At 35.2% G+C, this 9,713-nt stretch overlaps 1 long non-coding RNA gene across 1 annotated transcript in view; it reads left to right on the top strand.

The window, feature by feature from the left end:
• The first annotated feature begins 240 nt into the window (after positions 1 to 240).
• Positions 241 to 9,713, top strand: part of LOC120240074 — a 191,526-nt gene continuing 182,053 nt past the window's right edge. Inside the window, exon 1 of the long non-coding RNA XR_005530578.1 lies at positions 241 to 396. This is a non-coding gene — a long non-coding RNA (uncharacterized LOC120240074). The remainder of the gene's footprint in view (positions 397 to 9,713) is intronic.

The raw sequence follows: 9,713 nt of genomic DNA, 5'->3' as shown, positions 1-9,713 counted from the left end.
CTTGTTACTTATGGTAGTTAGATGGGTGCCTTGGACCTCTAGATTCCTATGTAAGGGGCAGAACTTCAGGATTCAGAGCTCAGTGGTTCCCTTCTGACTATTAATGTGAACTCTCACAATACAGTCTTTGCTATGATCTATTCTGTCTCCAAATCTAAGGCTGTTTCAAAAACTTCTGCTAAATTTCTTTTCCTTATACATTTTTGTTTAGGATGGGCCAGAAGGGAGATTCTTGTGAGATGTGGATGGTTTTGGGAAGAAAGATGACTTCTTGTATCTGACACAGCTACAGCTACCAATCTCCTGACTTACCTTGTTGGCATGGAACATATTTTGGTCTGCAGTCATTCCACCTTTTCCTGAATACCTCTTCAGTGACTCTGACTCCTGAGACAGGTATGTGTGCTTAGCTCCATGATCAAAAGACACTAGAATTTACAGAATGCCCTATCACCAAGGACAAAGACCATTAGAATGGACATGGGTTTAGTTCATCCTCATGAAGTTCGAGCTTGTATTCTTGGGATTCTTTCCTGCTCATGATCTTCTCTTCTTGTCTCATGCCCTACCGGTTTCAAACACCAGCCTTTAGTTCTGAAACATGACCTTAAAGAGATCATTTAGCCAGCCAGAGCTGTGCAATTGCATAAGCCAATTTCCTGCATAAATTACACATCAAAATAACTCTGAATGGGTTTTCACTGACCAAATCTGAGAAATTTTGTACATTAAAATAATTAAGAGAGTAAAATAATATTCATGGAATAAAATGCTGCACACTTTCTATTGACCCTTTTGTAATTAATTTTAGGGACAAAGATAAATAAATGAATGAATATTATGCTCCCTTCAAATTACTTACTAATTCAAAGGGGCATAGGAATTACGTATTAGACAATGCTGGAAGGCATTGAATTTAAATAAGCAATCAAATAGTCCTATTTTATTCAGTGAATATCCTGTTGCTCTCTTCCTTAGTTTGATGTTCAAATTTTGCAGGTTTGGCCAATGGGAGGCCCTTGAAGCTGGATCCTGTGTCCTTTTGTTATGTTTCTCTCATACTTTTGTAATGTCTTAGCCATTTTCCAAGGATGCTTTATTCCTTCAGGTGGAGAGTATCTCAGATTAATTGTGTTCGCTGGTACTTGGGTGCATATATTTCTAGGGCCTTTCAGAGAACATGCAAAAAAGGTATAAACAGATAAATATAAATATATGAACACATATATATTCCTGTATTTACACAAATACCTATATTCTCATTCAACACCATACTTAATCTCCTAGATTGTTGTGTTTTATACTTTGGCTAAATAATAGTAAGAAACTGTGCAAAGATCAAGATAGAAATCTGAGTTGATTAATTGCTATAAATGTGTAATCTTAAAGTAGCATGATTTTTTGCTTTTACATTTTAAGATGATCATAGCTTATAGGAGTATACTTTATTGAAGAAGTACCTGGGGGGCTCAATTGATTAAGAAGCCGGTTCTTGGTTTTGGCTCAGGTCAGGATCTCCTTGTTCATGAGATCACCCCCTGCGTCAGGCTCTGCACTGACAGTATGAAGCTTCCTTGGGATCCTCTCTTTCCCTTTCTCTCTCTGCCCTTCCCTGGCTCTGTCCCACTCTCTCTCAAATAAACAACAGCAACAAAAAGAGTACAGCTTATTCAACTATTATTTTCTATCAAAAAAAAAAAAAACAAACAAACCCAAAAAACACATCCGTATCTTTCTTGCTCAAAAGAAGCAAGTACTTTATATTTTACAAATATGATAGAAATTATAGCCTGCTTAATCCTGTTTAATAAGTATGATTCTAAAGATGAACAACCCCAATAGAACTTGTGATTGGATCATACTTGGTTGACTGTATTTCACACTTCTAAGTAGACTATAAACATACATTAAATAATGAGTATCCTTCCAAAATAAATAGTGGTTCAGTGTTTAAATTTCCCTATGGTAATTCCTTTAAATGTATGTATTGTACAGATAAAACTCAGTGATTTAATTCTAGATGACTAATTAAGGTTCATGTGACTGTGGATCTGTTACTGGTAGACTGAGTGATGTATTGGGCTGGGCAGCTCTGATAATTTGAGATTGGATTTCTCACACATCTGTGATTTTGTCAGAGATCAGTGATGTAGGCTGGCTGGGCTAGGCTGGGTTCCCTATGACTCTCTTCACAGAACAATGACATAGTTAAGGGGGAAGCAAAAACACATCAAGACTTTTCTTTAAATGTTTTTTTTGAGGGAGGGCAGAGAGAGGGAGAGGGCAGAGAGAGGGAGACATAGAATTGGAAGCAAGTTCCAGGCTCTGAGCTGTCAGCACAAAGCCTGATGTGGGGCTTTGAACCATGAGGTCATGACCTAAGCAAAAGTCCCTACTTAACTGACTGGGCCACCCAGGTGCCCCAAAGCACATCAAGACTCTTAAGGTCTAGCCTCAATATGGGCACACAATCACCTCTACCTGATTTATTATCCAAATTAAGTTCATATATCTGTATCCAAATGAAGGGGCAGAGAAATATACTCTATCTCTTTAGTGAAAGGAACCACAAAATTACATTGCAAAGACTATGAACACAAGAAGGAAAGAAGAATGGGGTCAATAATTCACTTAAGACCTTGTTGTTTTTTGGTGGATCTCCCTGAAGGGTTTATTGGAAATTCAGAATTCTGGTTGGTATGTATATTAAATGTAGAGAAGAGCTGATCTAAGAATATAACTACAATGTCACTTGACTCACTCTCTCCTTCATTTAGACTTGTTTCTCTAATTCTGCAAATATGCACTGGGCCCAGATCCTTTGTTGTCACTGTTTGCACATCTAGAACATTTTTTATGTATCTATATAGCTTACTATGTCTTCTACTTTAAGACTTTGCTCAGTTGTCACCTTATTTAAAAAACATCCAGAATAACTTAAAGTAGAAGGACATCTCTATGCCATCATTTCCTTCCTCCTATCATTATTTTTTTCCACCACGGCACTTATTAACACCTAAATTTTACATGTATTTTGGCTTAATTTTAGTCTATATTCATTAGAATAAATGTACTAATAAAGCAGGGGATTTTGTGGGTTTTTTTCACTATTGAATCCCTGATATCTAGAATAATCTTGGCATTTAATATGTGCTCAATAAATGTTAGTGAGTAAGAAATAAATTGAAATAAATATTTATGTAGAGTTAATTTTTAATTGAAAAATATTTATTTTCAAACTTAATAGTATATCAGGATTTTATTTGGCTATAAGTTATAGAGATACACTTGCCTTCTCAGAAATGGCTTAAGCAACATATAGTTTTATCTTCCTTTCTCATAAAAGAAGTTCATATTTTATCAGTTCAGGGCTACTGTGGTGGCTTCATAACATAACCATTGCCTCAGGGTCCTAATTTTCATCTCTTACCATTTTTTAATCCTGATTCATGTTCTTAGTTTTGCATCCTGCTTTGAAATGTTCCAAGCAGTTCTAATCATAATGAATGGTTTCTAGGTGGGAAGAAGAGGAGAAAGAGGTACAAAATTATTTGTGAACTGGTTCAAGTAATTTTAGGGTATTCCCTAAAATCCATTCCTATAATCCCCATTAGTGTTAATGGCCAGGGCTAGGATTTATCATCATATGGCCATTTCTTACTTTTTTGGGAAATAGAGTCTTTGGACATTTTGCCACCTCCAACTAGTTATGGTTATATTTATAACCACAGAAGAGGCTCTTCTATTGTATTTTACATAAAAATGAATGCACTTTTATGTTAAATATGCTTTTAAAAATTTTGTTTATTTACTTTGAGAAAAAGAGACAGAGACAGACAGAGAGAGAAAGGGAGAGTGGGGAAGGGCAGAGACAGAGGGAAAGAGAATCACAAGCAGGTTCCACACTGTCAGCACAGAGCCTGACATGGGGTTCGAACCCATGAACTGCGGGATCATGACCTGAGGCAAACTCAAGAGTTGTATGCTCAACTGACTAAACCACCCAGGAGTCCCTAAATTTTTTTTTAATGACGAATAAGAATAAAAACTTGACTTCCAGTAACAACATTTGTAGTCCAAAGAAATTGATTAATACCAATAGACATATATATTGTTCTTCAAAACTTCATGTCATAATTTTATAAATTATATAGTTTTTCATTTCTTTCAATTGAATACACTTTTTGGCATATCTAGAAAAATTTTTTAAATGTAAAAGTTTTGACAACATTGATATTTGGTAATTTAATTACTAGGAAGTTATATGTAGTAATTTTAAAGGTCTGTTTTCTGAAATCCTTATTCAGCAGAAATACATGTGATTTTCATACCTCTTTAATAAAGACTTGGCTCTTTCAGGTAAACAGGGTCCTGAACCATGATGTTACTCAAGTACTGAAATTACATAACAAAACAAACTTGCTAATGTTGTTGTTAACCATATTTGATTTCCTCATTCTTCTAGAATATTTCATGGTGCTCATTTAGAACTATGAAGTTAAGGAAACTGGATCTCTGTAAGTTTTCCAAATTTTCCTCTTAGAAGAAAGCCTCATCCATTCAGAGTAGAAGGCGCTAGCTCATGTAAGTAATCATGTAATAATAGCTGCTTCCATGGAAATGTAACAGTGGCAAAATTGATGCATCACTTGCTAGCCACTTATTTTTGTCTACCCCAATTTCCACTAGGGGCTGTATTGTCATGTTTGTAGTCAGTACTTGCACCAGATCACTGTTAACTACAAGAACAGAAATATCAGCTCTTTTTTTTTTCCTCCCACAAATAAGAGTATGAATTAAGCTAGACTCAAATAGAATAAAAATCAGAGAATATTTTTTTCTTTTCACTGAAGACTTTTCTTGGCTGAACATTTCAGCAAAGTTCACTGAGGTTTTCTTTTTGTTCATTAGTAGCTGGATAGAGTTTGATAATGGTGATCCAAGGATAGCTAAGAATCTAACTTTGAGTCTAGATCTCGGGTTAGAGATTTGTGACAGCCCCAAACAAAGCAAAGACATGTATCAGCTCAGCTTCCTTCTTTCTTTCTTTTCTTTGCACATTGTTCTTCTGTCACAGCAAGTCACAAAAGTCACAGTCACTCCTACTTTCATTCTTTCAGTTCTCAGACAAATGTCTCTTAGTTCCTGTAACACTTCAGCTTAGTGCCCAGTCAGGCTTGCCCCATCTGGTCTTTGGATCCACACTCCTGTCTTTTTTATTTTATTTTATTTTATTTTATTTTATTTTATTTTATTTTATTTTATTTATTTTTATTTTTATTTTTATTTTATTTTTTGCCCAGTATATATTCGATTCCTGCAGGAGCTATGTCTAATAACTTCTATAAATTAGAAGGGGCACAGCCTTGAAAGAAAGCTGTTCTTATCCTATGCACCATGACAACATTAGTAATTCCAGGTGGAATTGAAAAGATTTGAATGGATAATTAGAGTTGCCAAAAAGCCTCAAATCATACTGCATCCCTCTGTAGTCAGTGGTAGGAAGTGTGATTGTAATTTTATTCTAAACTAGTATTTCACAAAGTACTTCTATCAAAAGACTATTAACAAATTCCAGGGGGCACCTGGGTGGCTCAGTCAGTTAAATGTCCACCTCTCGGTTTCAGCTCAGGTCATGCTCTCTGCAATTTTGTGAGTTTAAACCTTGGGTCAAGCTCTGCACTGGCAGCATGGAGCCTTCTTAGGATTCTCTCTGTCTATTTCTCTCTGTCTCTCTCTGCGCCCATTCCCCACTCATGCTGTCTTTATCTCTCTCAATAACTAAAAAATTCCAATCATTGAAGATCAATATGTTTATAAGATAAAATAAAATTTTTACAATAATGTCAAATTATTATAAAAGTTATTAAATACTTCTTCTCACTTTCTGTAAGTATGTGTCCTGGACTCTAACTTGATCACTCGGCAGACATTTTGACAAGGCTGTAACTAAACTCTCCTCTTACCTTTATTTGTTCCTCACATTTTTAAAAGGATTATAGTATTTACTTTAAATCATGTCTTCTATGAATTAAATGTTTCATTTAAATTTTTGGCTCTATATTACACTTATCTAATATTAATATTCCCACCTATCCTTTTATTTTCATGTACATTAACTGGATTTTCTGCCCTTTTTGTTTTTAACTTTGCTGTTTCAGTACATTTGTGGTTACCCTCCTTTTTATTACTGAAGTTTATCTCATATAGCTTAATTGTAAACTGAGTGAGCTCAGTTTTATCCTAAATATTGTACCTCTGCTTGGTTTAAAACATTTTTACAGCTAGCAATTTTGGTTTATAGGATGGTGTCATTGCCCAACACTTCATATTTCAAACATTCTGAACTCCCTTTAGTCCCTCAAAAGCCATGATCTCTTTTACTAGTCCTTGGTTTCCATTCTATGGTAATGCAATTCCTACACCTTTGATCACATATACAGAGAAAAAAACATATACATCTTTCTAGACCTAAATGCCAGTTCAAGAGGTCTTTTTTTTTTTTTTTAGCAAATATTAGAAGTCGTGACATGTGTTTACATAGCACCCTAACTTGACACTCCCTAATGCCTATCATGCTTTATTGAAAAATATGTGTAATAGAAACTATATAATGGTTTTAAGCATGTGACTCATACGAAAAAGAACTCCATATTCTCTATTTCTAAGTTCAGAAGAGTCTTCGCTGTTTGGGTCAACCATTACCCACAAGCTTTAGGGTGAGATACAAGTTCAGAAAACTCTTCCTAACACCCAATCCCTACAGCTTACTTCCCAGTCAATATAAAAAAATAATTAGGGAGAGAGCTGAGGAAGGTACTTCAGAAATTCAGAGTTTGTAGTGAGAGTCTATGGGACATGGAAAGGAGAGAGGGGCACCTCCTAGTTGTAAAGTTGAGGGCAAGGTCTTCAAGACTGGCTCTAAGTTAATAATTATTTAAGTCACTGTTAAAATATACATGAAAATTCATTATTCTATTGTCTTTATTTTTTTGATTGAAAATTTCATTAATAAAACTTAAAACTAAGTTAAAAATGTAAGAGTGGGAACCAAAGGAAATAATTTACAAATACTCAGTGCAAGAATGGAAGTCTAGGATTCTCTGGTTAGATATAAAGTTAGTTAGCACATTTAGTAACATGCCCCTGTGCTGCCAGAACAGGAACAAAATAATTGGGAGAGAAAGTATGGTGGGAGGCTGATAGAGCAGGAGCACAGACTGCCAACCACTCCCAGTACTTGCCCCCCTGTAGGCATTTTAAATGGAGCCCTATGTATCAAAAAGCCTGTATAAAAATAGGAGAATTTTAAATTATTGGGAAAAAAAACATTGCCTCATCATAGTGGGGAAGAGTGTTCAACAGAGAAATAACATATTAAGCCCCTTGGAGCTGTACCAAAACATGAAGTCAAAGTTCATTAGGCAAACACACATGCCAAAGAAGTCACCTTATAAGGGTGACCTCATCTGTGGGGGCATGATGGGAGCGATGTGTGTCCACTTCTAGGCCTCAGACACTTCTAGTCCTCAGACACCATGCTGGAACAAAAGTTACGCTCATTCAAATAAAGAGACAAAGTTCTCTTTCTTCAACTCCTCTAGAGGGGGAGATATTTGAAAAATACTCTTGCCTCCCCTTCAAGCTTCTATGCAATACAGAAGGTTCACCTTGAAGAGGGTGATAATCATGGAGAAAAAGACACTTGAGCAGGAAATTAGTTTGTATTTGAATAATGAACACAGTTGGGTCTCAAAACAAAAATCAGACTGTTCTAATGATTGAAAATGGTGAAAATCTATAGAAGAGAATTGTACTCTCATTAAGATTTTCCACTACCCAGTGGTGATGTAGGTTTGACATGCCACGCTAGATGCAGAATTTGGAGAAATAGAACTACTCCTTATTTATTTTTTTGGAGAAATCTCCTAAAGAAAATACCAAATACCAAATATACAAATATTTTTCCTAAGGACAAAAGCTATGTCTGTCCTGCCCTCCAATATTTGCCTATAATCGAGCATGATAGGTAATTAACAAACATTTGTATAATAAATGAGTAAAGAAGTAAATCCATGACTTATCTCAATGTTCAGGAGTTAATTGTCCAGCAAACAGATAATTGCAATATAGTATGATTAGTTTTGTGAAAAGAATAGGTAAAGTAATCCAAAAATAATTTTGAAGCATCAGAGAAATATTACCTGAGGAAGTGAATTTTAAGCTGAGGGTTAAAGGATGATTAATTTGCTAGGGAATTGGGGAGATGATTACAGAGACAAGTGCAAGTCAGCAAGGTTGAAAATGACAATGGCACTCTCAGTTACTAAAATTAATTCATGATTCTGTCATAGAAAAGGAATGGTGAAGAAATAGATGGGGCTGAAAAAGTAAACAGGGGACAAATATTAAGAGGCTTTATACATTTGGACTTTATCTTGAGATTAGTGAGAACCCATGGGTAATTCTGTAGTTTGGTTTATCTATTGTTGTGAAAGAGTATATGTATCAGTTATAATTCTTTTTGTTATTATTTTTATTTTTATTTGAGTGAGAGAGAGAGAAAGCACATGAGTGAGGGAGAGGGCTTGGGGGGTCAGAGAAAGAGAGAGAGAGAGAGAAAGAGAACCTTAAGCTGGGTCCCCACTCAGTGTGGAGCCTGATGGAAGGCTTGATCCCATCCACGACCCTGGTATCATGGCCTGAGCTGAAATCAAGAGTTAGCTGAAATCAACCAGCTCAGGTGCCCCTCAGTTATAATTCAGGTGCACCTTAGTTGTAATTCTTGATTACCAGTTTCAGAGAAATTTTAGCCCAAATATTTAAAAGTAAAAAAGATACATCATTGTATAACATGACTGAAATCTAGGCATGTATAATACTAGTCATGATTGGGTTCAAGGTTAAAATCTTTTGCTCAGTAGGCTTTGATCTCACAGTTTAGGTTTTTGTTGTATTTCTTTCTTTCTTGGGCTCTATATGGTAAATGTAAAGTGATAGTAACTGCAAATCTTACATTCTTTCACATTGTAGTTCTGATTTAGTTTGATGGGTACAAATGCTCATTCTTGAACCAATGTCAGTGAGTTGACAATTGAGATTGTTTGTTGGACTAACTCAAAACATGCTGTAGGTTACCTCTGCGCATCCCCCAGAAATTTTCCCTGGGTTTATAAGGTAAAAAAAAATTATAATAATAGTAAAGTGTTGTCTCTTTCACTCTGATTCTTTTTCAAAGGTACATAGAGTTATATGTTTTAATAACATGTTGTATCATACTATGTTGAACGCAGTAATTTTCTATGAAGTCAAACATAAAAGTGATTTTTAAAAATATAGCATAATGTTATTTATTTTATAATGTAAAAAAGAAAAAGGTTTATAACTGCTATTTCAATTAATATTTTAAAGTCTTCTCTATTTTAATTTCTAATATCATAACAGATATGATCCACATACACAAACCTCTTGGGGTCATCAGTAACACCCAAAGAGTATGATAGGTTCCTATGACCCTAAAATTTGAGAACCAATGATATAGTAACAGTTTCCAAAATCTTGGTGGCTTAACACAATGAATATGCATTTCTCACTTACATTCTTTGGTATCTATAGGCAAGCAGATTATTGCAGTCAATAAGAAGTCCATGTTATGGAATAACCACCATCTCAATTACTGTTCTCTGATAGACTGGGGGTGGGGAGAAGGGGAG

The sequence above is a fragment of the Hyaena hyaena genome, unplaced genomic scaffold (genome assembly GCF_003009895.1).
Source record: "Hyaena hyaena isolate Hyena2069 unplaced genomic scaffold, ASM300989v1 scaffold_249, whole genome shotgun sequence".
NCBI classification, from domain to species: domain Eukaryota; kingdom Metazoa; phylum Chordata; class Mammalia; order Carnivora; family Hyaenidae; genus Hyaena; species Hyaena hyaena.
The sequence above is the reverse complement of the archived record's forward strand: the minus strand, read 5'-3'. Positions and strand labels throughout refer to the sequence as shown.